We start from the raw sequence: 19,533 nt of genomic DNA, 5'->3' as shown, positions 1-19,533 counted from the left end.
CTGGCTCACCTGCTTTTGCGGCACTAAATCAAATCCCCCGCCCCTGAGCCTGACATCAGCAGACGCGTACCGCCCATTTCCCGTTTCGTGTCAACAATCGCTGCGCCTCAGCTAATGAAGTGTCGCCATGGAAATGGCAGGACGCCTCTTTCCTCAATAAGTATAAACAGACCGTTTCACAACACACAGCAGCAGATTTTCGAATCCATTCCTCTCTCTGTGTTACTTTGAGTATTCTGTGACTCGTTTCTGTGCTCTGGTCAGCTACCTCGTTGATTGTAGCCCGTGTGAACAGATACCAGTACCACCGCTATAAATTATTTTACTTTCTTTACCACATAATGGCTACAATAATGCCGTATATGTACGAGCCCGAGTACACCGAGGAAGAACTACTGGAAAGGCAAGCACGCGAAAACGATGGGGATTCGGACGGCAGTTGGGAGGACCAGTCAACGGATGAAGAGCCTGGACCATGTCGCATGGACGGCGTCTCCACCTGGTGCACGTGCAATCGGTGCGAGCTAATGCCAACTGAGGAGGAGAACTGCTGCTGCCGAGAAAACTCGGGATGCCTGGCCTACATTTCGGAAGGCGAGCAAAGTCTGCAGGAAGGCGAGCAAAGTCCGCAATGCATCACCGAGCTGCCAGAGTTCAGGGAAGCCTGCCTCTCACGGACCGTGTTGAGGATGATGATGGTGCTTATGCACGAACTTCGCGGCACTGTTCGTCCGCGTAATCCGAGTAACGAGTAAGTATACTCTGGTTGTGATGTCAGTGATGCCACTACTATGTCATGGTCGTCTCCCACATATAAAATTACATCTACCTATCATTCGAATGCATGTAAATTGGTTCCATATTGTGCATTTTCTAGATAGAATTTTTTTCAAAGCAGAATGACATTTTTTACCTGAATCGACAGTGATAAGAAAGTTTTGTCATTTTAATACAGTTTGCATCTTTCATTTTCACAGGTGGTACAGGCTGGTGGCCTATCGTTGCTTCACTTGGTGGCTTCACGGGAGGCTCGGACACCGCGTTCGGAGAGTAATACCTGCCTGTGCGGTACTTGCCATTAGACAACATTTCCCCAGCGACAGTGGACAATACCGCGGATTTTCCCTGGATGTGCTGCAACCGCAAATTTACAATGTGTAATGTTTATTATTTATGTTCAATTGAAATTAAGATCCAAAATAAAAGCCAATATATATTTTAACAATGGTTGTTTTGATTTGTTCAAGCGTTGGCAATAAAAGGAAGGCTGTTGTATTTTATTGATACAAAACATGGTTATAGGTAAATATGGTTGATCATAATAAATCATCCTTTTGGTCACCGGGTACAGAGATGACCACCTCTGGCCCGTGCCGCCTTGCCACCACAGGCCAGCCTGCTGCTGACTAACTGCCTAGGCATCCAGGGTCTCCAGGGTGAACTGCACCCATATATTCTCCTGGGAGGGTGAGGTATTTATAAACTCACCCCCCTGCCTTCCATGTACTAGATCCTGCAGCCAGCCTCTTACATGCAGTTAGATGGCCTCTCCTTGGTGAGGCCCTGCGGCAAACGAGTCTTGTCTGCACGACCACCGCCCCAATCCACCCCCCGCCCTATCAAAGGCAGTTCGCACCGGGGTACTTGTGCTGGCAACTGGAGCAGTCAGGGAGCGATAAAGGCCAAGAGGTGCCAAAGACCATGTACACTTCAAAGTGGTCTACAGAGCATGGGTTGTTGTTCCCATGTCTACCTCCAGACCCCGTGTCTCCTGCCAAGCATCCCCCCTCACGCTGGACGGCCCCCTGCAATCCACATAAGTGTGTCTCCATTCACGAGTCTTCCTGTGTCTTGTCTGCACGACCACCGCCCCAATCCACCCCCCGCCCTATCAAAGGCAGTTCGCACCGGGGTACTTGTGCTGGCAACTGGAGCAGTCAGGGAGCGATAAAGGCCAAGAGGTGCCAAAGACCATGTACACTTCAAAGTGGTCTACAGAGCATGGGTTGTTGTTCCCATGTCTACCTCCAGACCCCGTGTCTCCTGCCAAGCATCCCCCCTCACGCTGGACGGCCCCCTGCAATCCACATAATGCCACGACATATACACGTCATTCATTCACAAACACACCCCTGTTTCGAATTCTTTATAACCCACTTCATATTTCTAATGAGCACTTCTTTGCGCTTTGCTAGTCAACCCGTGAAGGTGCTGGTTATCTGCTCTTCGTCTCTGTGAACTTCCGTGACCACTTCGAGGAAACTCATCAGTTTGCAACCTGTGAACTTCTCCCTGTTCTACGACAAGAAACTACTCTGATCCCTGCATCTAACTGTTTGTTCGTCAAGGTAAGGCCATGTACCATAATCATTTTGCGTCCAATTTCTTTTCGTTCAAGACAGTACATGCAAGGAACTAGTCACATGTTCTGAGTTTACATTGGTATTCATAGAGAATTGTTGATCTTTTCTTTTCAGAACTTTCCACAATGCCTGCCTGTTCCATTGGCGGTTGTCCTTCGAAGACCCATAATAAATCAGAAGGTACTATAATGCATGTTTTCCCTAAGACAATAGATCAGATAAGAGAATGGGTCCGATATTGCGGATATCCACCGTCTGAGCTTGAAAGTAGAGTCCTAGAGGTCTTTGCGGACAAGAGGGGTGATCGATACCGCATCTGCAGCAGGCACTTTACCTCTGACATGTACTCCACATCATTGCTAATAAAGAAGAACACACCGCGAGCGAGGCGAAAATTGCTCTCAACCGCTATTCCCACTCTATTCGTCCACATCCCTCCACTGGTGAGTCAAGTTTACGTATTTATCTCTTGGCCTTGCGGTAGTGTGTAGCATTAGCTAACAATAATTTCCCCATTTATGTATCCACTCAATATGAAGGCGGAAGATTCTCCATCCGTGTCATTATTGCAGTCATCAGCCACTTCAAGCGCCTATCGGGTAATCTTACTTGGCTATTCTGCCACTGACTTGTTTTAGGCATGTAAATCAATAGTTTTAATTTATCGTGTAATTATGTTACCTAATGGTACACCCTTGTACTCGTCCTCTAGTCTTTGTTTTCAGTTATAATTATTGTTATCCAAAATAACGCAAGTACTGTCTTTCAGGGAGATGCTGAGGAGTCCAACGTATTGACGACTACCGTTGATGTCACTCAGATGCTCGAGGTACGTTTCAGGACAGTTCCGTCGCCCTCCTATGTGTCTTCTTTTTTCAATTTTGTGTTCATTACTAATGAAAGTCCTATGTTTCAGGGAGTCGATGGAGCATTAGTCCAAGAAGAAGGGGAAGCATGCAGTTACGGGTCGGCGCAACAGCTTGCAGAAGTGTGCACCGCAGTTACATCGTCCCTTGATGTTCTTATGCATTTCGAGGTATGGATACTGACAGTTCGATCAAGCGAAATCATATGACGTGATTACATCCGCTATACTTCCTTCTTTATTAACGCTAGTACTATGTTTCAGGGAGATGACGGAGCTTCTTCTACAAGAACATCACCCCTAGTAGTTGATGCAGATCTCTGGGTGGTGACACTTCCAACGATCAAGCAAATCGAATCATATTTACATATCCATTATTTATTTTAGACAACTGATCATTTGTGCAGGTCTATTTAGATGAGCCGTTCACGCCTGCACAAACTTTCTGTTCTTTTTATCAAAATAGAAAACCATACTAATGCAATTACTGTGTTTCAGGGAGTCACTGAAGCATCATCTTCAATAATATCATCAATGGAAGTCTATGAGGAGCCCGAGGTATGGATCTTGCCAGTTCCATCTAACTAGATCAACAATGCGTGAATAATTGTCGTTTGAATGTTCTACACAAAGCGTTCATTCGTGTTTTGCTATTGAGATGTACGTGGGTATTGGTCCCCAAGTACATTTTGTGTTTTCAATATTATTATACATACTAATGAAAGTTCTATGTTTCAGGGAGTCGATGGAGCGTCAGTGCGTGATGGATGTGCTTATCATGAAAATGTAGTCGTTGCAGCGCAAGAGGAAGTGGAGACATGCACACACGAGTCGGAGCAACAGCGTCCTGATGTTGAAGTTCGAGGCAAGAAAGTTTCAAAGAAAAGAAAGCAAAAGAAGGTTAGTGTCCTGGTCACTATATTATGTTGTTTGTCACTGTTAATAGTTCAATACTGTAAGTTGTGTTTAAACTGAACATCCCTTTTCCAATCTGTCCTCTAGTTGCGAGTGGGTGTACGAACTAGATCTACACAGACAGTGAAGCGAACGAGAGATGTTGCTTGTCAAACCTTTTGGCAGGGACTTGAGACTGGAGATGCATCGTGCCAATGGGAAGAATATGAAGTGATTGACAACGGAGCTATACCACCACCAGCCATTGATAGTGAATGTCCTCCTGGTAGTTCGGATGCAGTTGGAGATAAATTCACAGAATCCACACCCGCAAAAACTAAGACCGCGAGAAAGTTGAAGAAATTGTCCTATTCACCCATTGCCGGAGAAGGAACAGATGTTGCAATGGAAGAGAATGAAGTGGACTACAATGAAACACCTTCAATATCACTGAACATAGCGGAAGACGATATCAGAGATTCTACCTTTCATGTGAGTGACATGTCCTCAACGTTACAGGCCGAACCAGCTGGGATGCAGAGTGACACTATAAGGAAAGAGGCCAAATTCATTGTATTCGATAGTTGTTTGATTGATATAATTATTCGGTTGAAATGTGGGCATTCGGTAGGTGGGGAAGTATGTGGGGAGCCATTGATTAATGTGACTCGTGCAATTTGAGGCACTAACCTTAAAATACATGCCACCTGTACAAAATATCATCCTTTCTCATGGTCTGCACAACCCATGCTGGGACAACTGCCAGCAGGCAATCTACTTTGTGCAGCGGCTGCACTTTTTAGTGGTTCAAGTTTTAAAAAATTAGAGTCTTTCTTTCAGTTTGTGGGAATCCGTTTCATTGCGAAAACTCAGTTCTACAAATACCAAACCGATTATCTATTTCCAGCCATTAGCGAAGCTTGGAGAATGGAAAAAATGTCTATTGATAGTACATTCGCGGGCAAACGGTTCAGGCTAGCCGGTGATGGACAGTGCGACAGCCCAGGATTTTCAGCCAAGTACTGCACCTACCACTTTCAGGACATGGAAAGTAAGAAAATTGTGAGTTCGGTGGTTGTGCAGGTGTCACAAAGTACATCCTCAGTGGCCATGGAGAAAGTTGGCTTTGTAGCATCATTGCAAGAACTACAATCGCGGGGAATGGTGATCGACCTGATAGCCACGGACAGACACGTTTCAATTGCCAAGACAATGAGAGAAGAGTACAAAAATATAAATCACCAATTTGACGTTTGGCATCTTGCAAAAACAATCAATAAAAAAATGTCTGCTGCAGGTAAAAAAAAAGAAACGCAAGGTATTTCACAGTGGTCCAAGTCAATCAGCAACCATCTTTGGTGGAGCTCAAAAACATGTGGAGGGTCGTTGGAAATTCTACTGGAAAAATGGCGGTCAGTAATGCCACACTGCACAAACGTTCATCGTTGGAACACAAATCGACATTTCCACAATTGTGAACATGGCCATTTGTCCACAGAGGAGGCACGGAAGAAGAAGTGGTTGATTCCTTCATCACCCACTCACAAAGCCATTGAAAAGATTGTATTTGATAAAACTATAACAAGAGATTTGAGGGGACTCACGGAATTCTGCCACACAGGAGATTTGGAGGTGTTCCACAATATGTGCCTAAAGTACAGGCCAAAACGATTGCATTTTGGCATGGAGGGCATGATAAATCGGACTCTTCTAGCGGTCTTGGCACATAACCATAACGTTGGACGTCAACAAAGTAGGACGACCGGAACTTTAGGGACGCTTCGCTACAATAAGGCCTTCACTAAAAGAAGTAAACAATGGGTGATCAAACCAGTGTTTGAGGATATGCAATATGAGTTTATTGAGAGACTTATTGTTGACGTCCTAGATAGGCACATAAATGGAGTTGTGAACGAACCTGTGCAGGTGACAACTGCATTGCCACCCAACATTGCCTCTGTTCCATGTCCACCTAAAGAAGAGCTCATTGAGAAATACACATCACGGTTTAAATGATTGTAATTTGATTGTCTGTTCTCTCGAGTCTCCTCATGTCGCAGGCCCATTGAATATGTTTATATATCGAACCTTGTTCATTTGCGCATTAAATTAAACCAAACAGTAATATAAATTATTTTTCCAAAAATATAGAATGTCTCCGTATTTATGGTTCTGTGGGGCAGCAAATCAAGCAGACAAAATGCAAAGATGGAGTGTAAATTTCAAGTCCTGTAAAACGGCCGTACACTGAATTTAGCTAACTAGGAATGTGTGTTCGTTCAAAGTGAAGGTCAGCTGCTTTGATTTTTTCTCGAGTGCCAGAATGGCCCACGACTCAGTATAAGGTTCTATTGTTATTTGACCTTGACAGGCCGGGACCACGTAAGAAACGATAATGAATATAATTTCAGAAACGAAAGCCATTTCATGTTCGTTCATTAGAAGAAATAAAACGTCGGCATAGAAGGAGTGGTATTTCGGGGCTGCCCTACGCACAGACACAATGGAAAATGCAAATATAATGTAAGTAACTCTTTAGATGAGTTTATACCGCAATTTAATTACTATACAGTAGCTTTAAAGACGGGTTAAGTTGTACTTGTTCATTCTATGTGGCATATTGTTTTGTACCGCGCACTATCTTGGGGAGAACCGTCTCCTTTTACGGAAGCACCTCCAAACCTTCCTCTTTGCTTCTGCTTTCTCTCTCCCTCTCCCCTGCTACAACTTGTCCACTGTCTGCGACCTCGGTCCTGGGCCCTTCCACTCTCCACCTGCACTCCCTGTCAACCCCTGCACTGGGGGACTGTCTCAGTATCCTACAGCCCCCCTTGACGTATAAAACCCAGTTGCACTGTCCTAGCTATGAAATAATTTCCAGACCTAATATATAAAATTAATAATTTTAATAAAGATCTGATGGTGAGACTAATTTCCTTTTTTTATGTTTTTCAAATAGATACATCGTGCATTACTGCATGTGTCACGAGTACCAGACACCGGCGGATGGCTTTTTCAATCGCCAGTTGCTTCTCCGCGTGAACAACGTTAGCACCCTGACCATTTTGTGGGACGATCGCCAAGTACAAGTATGCCCTTACGCGGTACTAGCGGCTAGATGCAACATACAGACCGTTGTGGTGCCCTAGTGCCTCGTTGTTTGAATAGCCATGCGATTATCAGTGCGACCGAAGAGCTTATTTTATCGTAAACCAACACCCTGTCTACTGCACACGAACATCGCTTGCCTCAAGACGAAATATTTTGGATCGAGAGCAAATAAAAATGCAAATCGCTGAATATTCTCAAAACATTTGATGTCAAATAAATGTACTTTGCCAAATGTACAATCTTGCCGTTTGCTTTTAAACCACTGTTTCATATTCCGAATTGTGGTGCTGTATTGTGAGATGATCTAAGACCCTGTGTACAGCAAAGGAACATCGTGTGCCTCGAAACGAACTTTTCGGAACGTGAGCAAATAAAAATGCAAATCGCTGAATATTCTCAAAACATTTTATGTCAAATAAATGTACTTTACCAAATTTACAATCTTGCGGTTTAATTTAAAAGTACAGTTTCATATTCCCAATTGTGGCGCACTGTGTTGTTTGAGCTCATCTGTGTTGATTTCCTGGTTCTGTGTGGAGTCGCGTAGAAGACGCCAGGGCGCGTTTGCCTACGCAGCTCAGTCACGTCACGGATAGAGGCGGGGAATATGAATGTTTTGATCAAGTCTGTTTCAGGGGCGGGGGATTTGATTTAGTGCCGCAAAAGCAGGTGAGCCAGGGCGATGCGGCAAGTGAGAGGATTATCATAAAATGGCGGATGTTTTCGAGTGCGTTAATGGACGAAAAGTCGGGTAAGGTCCATAGGAAAGTTTTCTACGATCTACCGATTTATGCTTAAAAACACATGGCCGAACCATAGGAACAATAAAAAAAAAGTCCCGGAACTATCCTTTAATGCATTCATTTGCTTTTTCAAACACACATTCGTACATTCAGGCATTTACTCAGTCAAATACATATTCATGAATACAAATAGCATTTACACAGCACAACCTCTCTCATTCAAACACACACCCACAAAGTCAAACAGCATTTACACATCACATACTCGCTCCTTTGAACACATATTCATCCAATCAAAGAGCATGTATTTGCTCATTCAAACACACATTCATGCATTCAAACAGCATTTACACAGGACATATTCGCTCATTCACAAATCCATATATACATGAATAAAACCTACACATACAAAATTATATTTTCCTTTCACTTACCTCCAAGTCATCGCAGGTCTGGATGCTGCTTCTGATGTACTATGGGCGCCCGATGAAAAGAACAGAAACCAGAAGCCCTGTCTCTGCACTCCTTCAACAGGTGTTGCAGATTCAGTGTCAGGAGTCACAGTGGAGTCACCAAGCCACACAGCTGAGACACTTGGTGACCTACAAAGGATGTCCATGTGCTGGCTACACCAAAATATAAGTCTAGCAATGCAATACGACTAATCACATTGATCTCCTTTTACCCACCAGTCTCTCACCCATACATGTTCTCTCACTCACACTGCATTCTCGACATAGACACCCACCCACTCAGAACATTCCCACTCACACACACACAGGCAATCACATTCCCATTCACCCAGCAGTCACTCACCGATATACCTTCTCTCACATCGACTCCAACTGCATTCTCTACACAGATACCCACCCACCCAGAACATTCACACACATAATCACATTCCTACTCATTCAACCACCAATCGCTCACCCATAAACCTTCTCTCACATCTACTCGCATGGCATTCTCCGAACAGGCACCCAGCCATCCAGAACATTCAAACACCCACATAATCACATTCATACACCTTCTCTCACATCTACTCACAGTTTGTTCTCCACAGAGGCGCACACCCAACCACTCAGAGCATTCAAACACACACTATCCCATTCATACTGAACCGTGATTACAGACCCAACCCTTTAAGATGAGGTAGCAATACTTTGAGATGGATGGGGATTGAAGATACTCAAACATCAATAAAACTAACTCAGGAAGTTGGCAAATCAAAACTGTTTTATTTGCAATTTTGTAAAACAGGGAGTACAGCTGATTACAGCCTGCCGCCCATTTCTTTCCACCCAGAACTGCATTACTCTCGCCAGGACACTAGCTATGTCCAAACTTGATTACTGCAACATACTCTATCAAAGCACCGACCAGCGCAATCTCAGCAAAATGCAAATCTCTGAAAATAATGCTATCCAAGCAGCCCTTAAAATTCCCAGATCAGCACACATCCCTGACACCAGGAAGAGCCTTCACTGGCTCTCTGTTGCCCAAAGAATATTGCTTAAATCATTGACACTCATGTATAAATGTGTCAACAACTTGGCCCCCATCTATTTAGCCTCCTGCTTCTCTCAGTACACCCCCACTCGGACTCTAAAATCTGCCCAAGCACACTCACTTACAATTCCCAAATACAACCTACAGACTGCCAGAGGGGTCCGCTTCCCTGTCCTCGCGCCCAAACTGTGGAACTCCTTCCCACTGGCCATCAGTTCCCTCCATCCGCTACGGTATTCAAACACAAAGCCAAGCTATAGCTCTCCTCTACACCCCACACACCACCAGCCTAAGCCACCTTTTCCATGCTTGCCAAGTTTAATACATTTGCTTGTAACCGTATCATTACTACTCTGTACCTTTGTGACTTATGATATGCGCCTGTGTATTTATCCTGCCTGTAACTGCATTCTTGTAACATGTGCCTTAAGATATGTGCCTGGTTGCCCTCGGACCTAGTGTGCTATACAAATAGATAAAATACAAATAAAATACAAATACAAATACAAATCAATAGACGTCGCAAAGCATGATCTCTCAACAAATCTTATAAAAAAGCATTTTATATAGTAAAAACTCATAATTACTGATGTCAACCTATTTGACAAACTACAAAAACCTATTGGAGAAAGTGTTTGGTTCTATGGGAACATCTAGGTGTACGCTCCATACTTGTCTAAGAGATTGATAGGGTCTTAAAAGTCAGGTGGGGCAACTAAGCCCACCCCCCAAACAGGTCACTATGAATGTCATCAAATACACGAGGTCCCATTGGTTACACAAACTATAGGGCTCTTTACTACGTGGCCCTCTATAATTGGTTGGCACCCTAACATCCGTCAGTGCTTTTCCACATATGCCAGCAGCATGCAGGTTGGTCTCCAGGTGCTGGTGGGTTGGTCTTGACCATAGCTTCCCACCAATTAGCATATCATCTATCATCGCCTAAGTGGTCTGCATGTCAATGAAGGCTTTGAACTTGGACTCGGAAATGTTCCTTGCTCTGGAGAATATGAGGGGGTATAGCATGCTCTGTCACTGCGTAGGTGTGGTTTGTCACGATTGCCCATTTTTAGCCATCCACGTGACAGGAGACCATGATATTGAGCTCTGGTGTATTGAAGATACTATTTAATGAACCTTTGACATCTTCATTTTTTTTGTGCCCATCTTCTGAACAGGAGTTTGTTCTTTCACACGGTTGTACCTACTGTCTGATCATTCCGACTTAGAGCGGCCTTGGCTTTTTGGTGCTGATCCATCCTCACCCTTCTTGGATTCACCTTTGTAATTCAATTGCTTTTCAACTGCGACACACTGGAAAATGCCTTCCTTTTTCTGGTCCAGCTCTGCTAAAATGCGTAGTGGAATTGCCCATAGTTCACTCACTCTTATATATAAATATATGTTGGCGCATGCCACAATCTATTCACTACATAGCTAGCTTTAAGAATACTTTGTCTGCTTGCATTTATTTGCATCTGTACACGTGTAAAATGACTTAATGTCTTTATCTTTTCTGTAGCATAAGCATCTTCATCTTGATCCCAAAATGTTGCTTATCTTTGATACTTTCTTGACACCTATAGAATGTCTATGTTCTCTTCTCCCTGCATCTCTTGTGGGTGTGACAATCTTGCTTCAAATGATGTCACCAATCTGCTCTTTTGTTCACTTTTTCACATTCCTTCTGGTATTTAATTCAAAAGGCTGTCATATTGTTGGTTATGCCGGTATGGCTTGCTCAATGGGAACCTTGCTTCCAGGATTCTGCTTGGTATTGGTATCTTCAGTGGTACTGCACGTTTTTCACATTCTGGTTCCTAGCATATAGATGCTTGAGGTGGGGGTACTTGGCTCCTTCTCTACAAATACACATTCACCCACCAGTTACTTGCTCATACACCTTCTCTCACATGCACTCACACATTTTTCGCACAGGCATGTACCCACCCACCCAGAACCTTCTAACACACATGAGTGGTAGGAGGTGACGGAGCGGACGTGGAGAGGAAGGCGGTTCCAGTGGAAGGGAGCAAGAAGTTGGAAGGAGCGGAAACGGGAGCGGGTACAGGGGGGGAGGAGGACTAGAGAGAAGGAAGTGATCTGTAGAATGGAGAGAATGAGAAGGAGTATAGAAAGTGAGAAGGGAGGATAGGTAAGGAGGGGCAAGACTATAGAGGGCTTGGAAGACCAGACAGAGGAAGTTAAATTTGAGCTGGGAGTGAAATGGGAGCCAGTCTAGTGAGTTAAGAGAAGAGGAAGAGGGAGCGAATGGCAGAGTGGTAGACAGATTTGATGGGGGAGAAGTGAGAGGAGGGGAGTCCAAAGAGAAGAGTAGAGCAGTAGAAAAGTCTGGAGAAGAGGAGGGAGAAGATGAGGAGTTTGGTAGCTTGGAAGGTTAGGAAAGGATGAATTTTGCGGATGTTGTAGAGGTGGAAACAGCAAGATCTGGCGGTGAGGGAAATGTGATGAGAAAGAGAGAGGTGGGGGTCAATGTGGAGACCAAGGTTGAGGGCATGAGGAGAGAAGGGGAGTTGGGAAGGAGGAAAGAGAATGAGAGAAGGAGGGGAGGGAGGAGGAAGAGTGTTGGCAGGGAAGAAAAGGAGTTCAGTTTTATCTGCATTAAGAGTAAGTAAGTGAGAGGACATCCAAGATTTAATAGCAGAGAGTCAAGACAAAAGTTTATGGTGGAAGTCAGGAGAGAAGGAGGAGAAAGAGAGGAAGAACTGGGTATAATCAGCATAAAAATGATGTGAGACATCAAAGGATGGGATTATGGGAGAAAGGAGGGAAGTACAAAGTGAAAAGAGAAAGGGGCCAAGGACTATGAACCTTGGGGAACGCCATGGGTGAGTGGAGATATTGGAGAGGTGCAGCCACCCCAGGAGACTGAGAAGGTGCGGCTAGAGAGATAGTTGAAGAACTAATTAAGAACGGAGTCTTTAAGGCCAAATGAAGAGAGAGTGCTAAGGAGTAGAGGGTGGTCGACAGTGTCAAAGGCAGCAGAGAGGTCCACTAGGACCAGAATAAAGGAATGCTTAGAGTAGCGGGCAGAGAGGAGAGAGTTGAGAAGAGAGGTGAGAGCAGTTTCAGTAGAGTGAAGAGGGCAGAAACCAGATTGGGTAGGGGAGAGGAGAGAATGGATAGAGATGAAGGTAGAGAGTTGAGAGTAGACAATGCATTCTAGGAGTTTTGAAATGAAAGGTAGTAGAGAGATGGGGCTATAGCTAGAAGCGAGATGGGGATTAGCAGTGGGTTTTTTGAGAATGGGGATGATAGTCGCATGCTTAAAAGGAGTGGGGAATGTGGAAGTGGAAAAAGAGGTGTTGAAAAGGGAGGTGAGATAGGGAATGAAGAGGGGGTAGATTTTGAGGATGAGGGAGGTAGGTATGGGGTCAGAGGGAGAGGCAGTGGGATGGGTTTTAAAAAGGAGGAGGGAAACTTCGGAGTGATAGGGGTGAATGAGGACATGGAAAAGTGAGGGGAGGAGGGGGAGGTGGAGGAGGAGAATAAGAAGGGGAGGAGGGGATAGTTTGTCAGAGATTGAGGACTTTGTTGGAAAAGAAGGTGGCAAGATCAGAGGCAGAGAGAGGAGAAGCAATGGAATGATCGAGAGTAGGTGAAAGAGAAGTCGAGTTAAGATTTGGAAGATATGGCGAGGTTAAGAGGACTGAGAGTGGAGAACATCGGAGAAGTAAGTGCGCTTAGCAGAGTTGAGGAAAGATGAGCTGCTAGCCAGGGTTGAGCAAGTCGGCGAGAAGGGTGTGATGAGGAGAGAGGGTAAAGATGATCAAGAGTAGAGGAGAGGGAGGAAGTTAAGGTGGATGAGGCTTCAGTGGCTGAGAGAGAAGAGAAGTGGGAGAGAGAGGGGAGGGAAGAGGGGCAGGAAGAAAGGAAGAGAGAAGGGATGAAGTTGCGTAGGCCGCGCCAGAAGAAGGGGGTGGAAGAAGGAGGGGTGGGAGGGGAGGTGGAGGGGGGGAGAGGGAGAAGGAGATCAAGGAGTGGTCTGAAAGATAGTTAGGTAGAGAAGAGATTGGAGATGGAGGAGGTAAAGATGAGGTCAATGGTAGAGCCTGAGTGGTGAGTGGGAGGTGAGGGGAGAGGAGAGAGAAGATAGGAATCAAGGATGGGCAGGAGAGGAGAGGAGGAAGGGTTAGTAGAGAGATGAAGATTGAAATTGCCAAGAATGATTAATGGGTGGGGCTGGGTGTGATGAGGCTGAGAAGATGGTCAAAGTCCTCATAGAATGAGCCAAGCGGGCCAGGAGGGCGATATATGAGGAGGAATGATTTAGCGTGGGGAGAATTAAAGATTTTATACATGAATTCAAAGGAAGGAAGAGAGGGTAGAGAAGTAGGAGAGGGAGAGGAGGCAAAGTGAGGGCAAAAGAGAAGGCCTAAGCCACCTCCCCGGCCAGCGGGGCGAGGGACGTGCGCGAAAGAAGAAGACGAGGTAAGGGAAGCAGGAACAGAGGTGTTATGGGGAGGGATCAAAGTTTCAGTGATACAGAGAAAATGGAGATTGAGGCATAAGAATAGGTCAAGAACAGCAGTGGTTTTGTTGCAGATTGATCGGGTGTTCCAGAGGGCAACTTCAAAGGTATTGGGAGTATTGGAGATATGTGGGTAGATGAGGTTGCGGTGCTGGGATGAGGAATTAGGAGAAGGGGAGGATTGGGAGTGTGGAGGAGAGGTCAAGAGAGGAGATGACCATGATGATGAGATAGAGAGTTTTGAGGGGGGAGAGAGTTGGTGGAAGAGGGCAGGGAAGGGGAGAGAGGCAGACCAGAAAGGAGGAGGAGCGCATAACACGGAGCAGGATTTAGGCCAGAGGGCAAATAAGAGAGACTGGAGCAGACCCGGGGGCAGGGTGGGTCAGGAACCACAGGCATGGGTAATGAGGGAAGAGAAGTCAGCGGGAAGAGGGCGGGAGTAGGATAGGATGCCTAGTACAAAAAGCACTAGAAGCACTGAGGCACAGTAGTCGGGGTCACGTAGGGGCAGGAGCTAGGAGCTGTTGGATGAAAGTGGAGAGGACGCTGTAGGTTGGTCAAAGACAGTAGGTGCTGCAGGTCCAAAAACACAGTCAGGAGTGCTCAGGAGAGGGCTGTTTACTAGTAGGAGCAGGAGAGTGGAGCGCTGTGGAGGGAGGTCCCGACCAATGGTTGAAAGGAGAAGCAAGTCGAAGGCAGTGGATTTTATGGGTCCAAGCACAGTCCAGAGTGCCCAGGAAGGAGGCTGCACACCAGTAGAAGCAGGGTAGAGGAGCGCTGTAGAGACAGTGGGAGGAAGATGAGTGCAATCCAGAGTGCCCTAGAAGGGAGCTGTACACCAGTAAGCAGGAGAGAGAGAAGCACTGTGGAGCCAGTGGGAGGAAGATGAGTGCAGTCCAGAGTGCCCTGGAAGGGAGCTGTACACCAGTAGGAGCAGGATAGAGGAGCACTGTGGATCCAGTGGGAGGCTGATGAGTGGTTTCAAGATCGCGACCAGAGGAGCAGGCACAAGAAGTCAGGTTCAAAAGGTGGGCCAGAGGGTAAGGCTATGAAGGGCAGGCAGGGAGAAGGGATCACCCTCAGAAGGAGCCAGAGAGAGGAGTTGTGGGATCCTGAAGGCTGAATTGAAGGGATCCAGCAAGGGCTGCTGCTGAAGGTCGTGGAAGGCTTCGTAGAGGGCCGCAGGAGTAGAGGTGGAGGATGCAATAGTCTGTGGTAGGAGGAGCCGCCTTCTGGCGCTGAAGGGACCGCGGCTGCAAGTGGCTATGGGCAGCGGATATGGAGGTCACAATCGTCCGTGGTAGGAGGAGAGGGCTACTAGAGCTGCAGGGGCTGCCGATTGTAGCATAAGATGAGACTAACATGTTCAGTTTGAAAACAGCTCATGGATATAAAAACTGGCTAAAGTGTTACAAGAAAAGGTCTAATAACATTCAATGGGCAGAATGTGATGCATGATTTTCAAAAAATAAATCAAAACACTGTTGCCAGGTTATCAAAGCATCACGTACACAAACTCTCTATAACAAATATTATTAATGGACACAATTAGCTTCAACATATTTCACCACACTTTCAAAATAAAAATACAAACAATAACACAGAACATGCACAGCTATCTTGGACCAGTCCAGGAAGGAAAACTTTAAGATACATTTCTATATACTAGAAGGTTGCTAACAAAACACTTGACTCTGTCCCCGATGGCAGAGAAAATTTAGTAATGAAATATCAATCATCAGAGTGAACATTTAAACTTAACAGGAGAACGTGGAGAAAATTGCTTCTCATTTCATGAAAAGGGGGAAGAAGAAGATCCATCAAAATACAGTACCAGCTGATAGCCTTGTTAGATGTCTCATGCAACATATTTCTAGCGATTATACTAAAAGAACAGTATGCATGGCAGAAAACAATGATAGTTGTTTATCCCAATGTTATCCAAAATGTTCCCAAATGTATCCCAATATTAATGTGACTTCCTTAGCGGGCAAGGGAAGCTCACTATTGGTATGATTATTACTCAACTTAAAGCCAATGCGTTTAAATACATTAATCTACCCATGTATGCAGTCATTATTGACTTTTAAGCCACTTTTGATAGGGTTAACAGAGGAAATGATGGTCCAAACTTAAAGATTGCAGGCTAGCTCATGGGTTGGTGAAATAAATGTTTGACAACACACAAGTGGGCTTGAAATGTACCATTAATACAAAACTATGCAAAGGATAATGGTCTAGAAATAACCGTGAACAATATGAAAACTATGGAGTTTACAACAAAAAGAACATCAAGCAATGTGAAAGATGCTCACATGGTGCCTAGCTCATCCTGTGGGATGTATTTACCCATGCATCCGAGCCCTACCTCAAAACTGTGCAGTACTGACATGGAAAACATCATGATGGCCAGAGCTTCCCAGAAAATGCCCAGGGAAGTGCATGAAGAATAGGCTGCCACCCATTTTTGCCGATGTTATGGGCACAGAAGGGCACTGCCTAAAAACCCCATTGGACTACCCACACAGTAGCCTGAAACCATTGGGAATGGAAATGCTGATTGCCAAAAGCAAACCCATAACTGTTGGGAATTCATTTTCTTAAATCCCAAAAAGGGGTGCAGTACCAGTACTCACCACTATCCAAAAGCCGTCGTTTTAAAACCACCAGATTTTACTTTTTTTGTGTAAAACTGAATAAATGAACCCAAAACATGCCAAAGAAAGACTTACTGAAAGGTGGATCCAATGTAAAGTTATATTCTGAAGTGACTTGAAGGTTTATAACAAGACTGGCTGAGCTGTGGATTTCAGCAGTTTAAGTAAATTTGGACTGAAAGACACTAAAAATTTAAATGTTTAAAAGAAATGAGTGACCTACTTTGAGTGTCACATAGGTTGCAATTGTTTAAATGTCATAGTTTTAAACTTAGAATCAGCATTCTAGCTGCATATGTAAAAAAATGTCTTGACTTAAACTGGGTAAGAAAAAGTGACATTTTATCTGAAACCTGGCTTAAGGAACTGAATTCTGCCTGGCAACTACCCCCATCAGGAGTGAAACTTGAGTCACAGCTGTGTTCCCAGGCCTATCTGCCTTTTGCTGGCCACACTAAGGATATGCCATCTCTCTGATAATTGAATTAAGGGGAGCCCCCACAGAATACAGGAGCTCTGAACAAAGCCCTGTCCTGACCCAGGCAGATGGTTTATTGCAGATGTCGTAAATGTAGCTTCCTCCTGGAAGTAAAGGGGAGGGGCACTGCCTGTGAGAGCAAGCTGGCTTGGCAGAACTGGAAAAACCAGAAATTCAACCTTATGCTGGGGGGAAACCACACCCCTTTGGGGCCAGAACATAACTCTAAAAAGATGAATAACTCATAGAGCGGACATGTGAAAATTTTATAAATGATACCATAATTCTTGTGATTTTTCTGCCCACATTTTAAGAGTATTTAGAACCGGTGGTATGTTCAGGGGAGTTTTAGCGGAAAAGAGGATATTACTCAAAATGTGTGCATGTGAAAAATCTGATACTTCATCAACTAATGTCCATACTCCTTGCGCACATGTGTGTAAATTTGGGGTAATGTCCGGTATTGCAAACCAGTTAAAAAGTGCAAAATATTGCCATTTCTGAATGCAAGCCCCCAGGAAGAGCAGAGTTTGAACAGGGGATACCTCCTGTGATATGTGAGGGGTGCGTGTAATTTTAAAACAATATGTACCTCTGCAAATATGTATTTGGTTCAAATCTAGATTTGTGTGCAAGTTGACAGGAGGAGTGGACTTTCTGCAGGCTGTAAAATGACATCACTCTGACACAACTTAGCTCCCCCAATCAGGGGAGAAATGAAAGCTTGGCCAATGATAAGTGGAGAGGGGTAGGGTCTAGTGATGCTGCACACACACCCATAAAAAAAACACATAAAAGCAGACAGACAGGACAGATAGGGACCTTCAAATCCATTTGCAGCTGGAAGCTCTGCCGGGAAAATCCATACTTTACCTCCATCAACTTCAGAGACCCAGACCAGACCAGCAGAGTAGAGTTGACCTGTTAGCAGAACCAGAGAGAGCTGACCCAGATCACTGTGAAGTGCAGAGACCAGAGTCCAGTCCTAAACCTGACCAGATCCGTGGCAAGGCATATTTCTAAATATATTGTGAGTACATAGCAAAACTGTGCAGAACCAATCTCTTAGTTAACATAATATAATTCAATCTATTTAATCTAAGTAGAACTGCCTCCTAACTGTCACCTGTCAATTGCAAAGCTGTCACTTGTCATTTTCTAGTTGCAAGCTGCACTTGTCTTTTTGAACTTTAAAATTTCAAATCTGAAAAACGACCTTTATTTAATCGCTCATATCTCCGTGACCGTTTGTGCTAGAGACTTGTAAAAGCTGAGAATCGTGGCTTTTCTGGGAACCTAGAACCGCATTCCTACTCCATATAGTTTTGCCGCGATTTGCAAATTTCTTCACGTGTAAAAATCTGCTGCTGCTTGCCCTTCAGTTGCCAAAAATTTGTTTAACCTACCAATTACTCCTAGATCCTTGCTAAAGTGAGCCTGGACTAATATTAACTTGATACCACTCACCCTGAACCTCCTAGAGGGAATTAAAAGCATTTTAGCATATTTTTCCTTCATTGCCAGCACATTTAAAAGCATTTGGGCCTGTGTTTTCAACTTCTGTAGTCTAAGTTGCTGGGTGAACTGAATTACATTTGAATTGCATTTCTGAGAATTGTGTGCCTTCCTTCCATTTCCCTGCATTGCATAAAAGGGGGGGTGAATTGTCCAAGAAAGTGATTACATTGTCTTTTGCTGAAATCCTATCAAGTTATTTTCTGTACTGCATTTCATTCCACATTGCATCCATTGGAAACCATAAAAGTATTGTTGCTATCTTATCCATTTCATGTCAACTCCTTAGTGATTATAAAGAAGTGTGCTAGTGCCAGATTCTCTGTTGTTAATCTTTATCATATCAGATTAAGTGTGATATTCAATTATTAATTTATTATAAAGCGTGATATATATATATATATATATATTGTTTAAATTATCAATTAAACCTTTTAACTTGCAAAACAGAACTACTTCTTGGCTCAGTGGGGTCAGGAGGATTCCAAGAGAGGGGTGTTATATAGGGGTAGTCATCCAGAATGCATGAACTGGACATAAAGTTATATCAATAAGGGTTTTCATTCAGTATTATAGACTAGGCGTTGACTTAGCTGTAGTGTTGAATTGAATCCTCTTACAATCCATCATGTAAAATAGCTGAAATAATTTGCTATCTTGTATATTTGATCACTAAGACTGCTGGAACTACGGAAGATTGAGGTCTGCTTCCATCATGGAGGTTCATTTCTATTACCAGGAAGACAGTTTACCTCCAAAAACGGACAGATATGGATTATCATGGAAATTAGTTGGGAATGATGTTAATGTCAATGGTTACAGAAACCAGATATGGAAATCTATCTTCACTTTTCCCAAATCACTTCCCACAAAACTCATATTCGTAGGAATGAAATGAACCCC

This window comes from Ambystoma mexicanum, chromosome 4p, assembly GCF_040938575.1.
Source record: "Ambystoma mexicanum isolate Mex_15411 chromosome 4p, UKY_AmexF1_1, whole genome shotgun sequence".
Lineage (NCBI taxonomy): Eukaryota > Metazoa > Chordata > Amphibia > Caudata > Ambystomatidae > Ambystoma > Ambystoma mexicanum.
The sequence above is the reverse complement of the archived record's forward strand: the minus strand, read 5'-3'. Positions refer to the sequence as shown.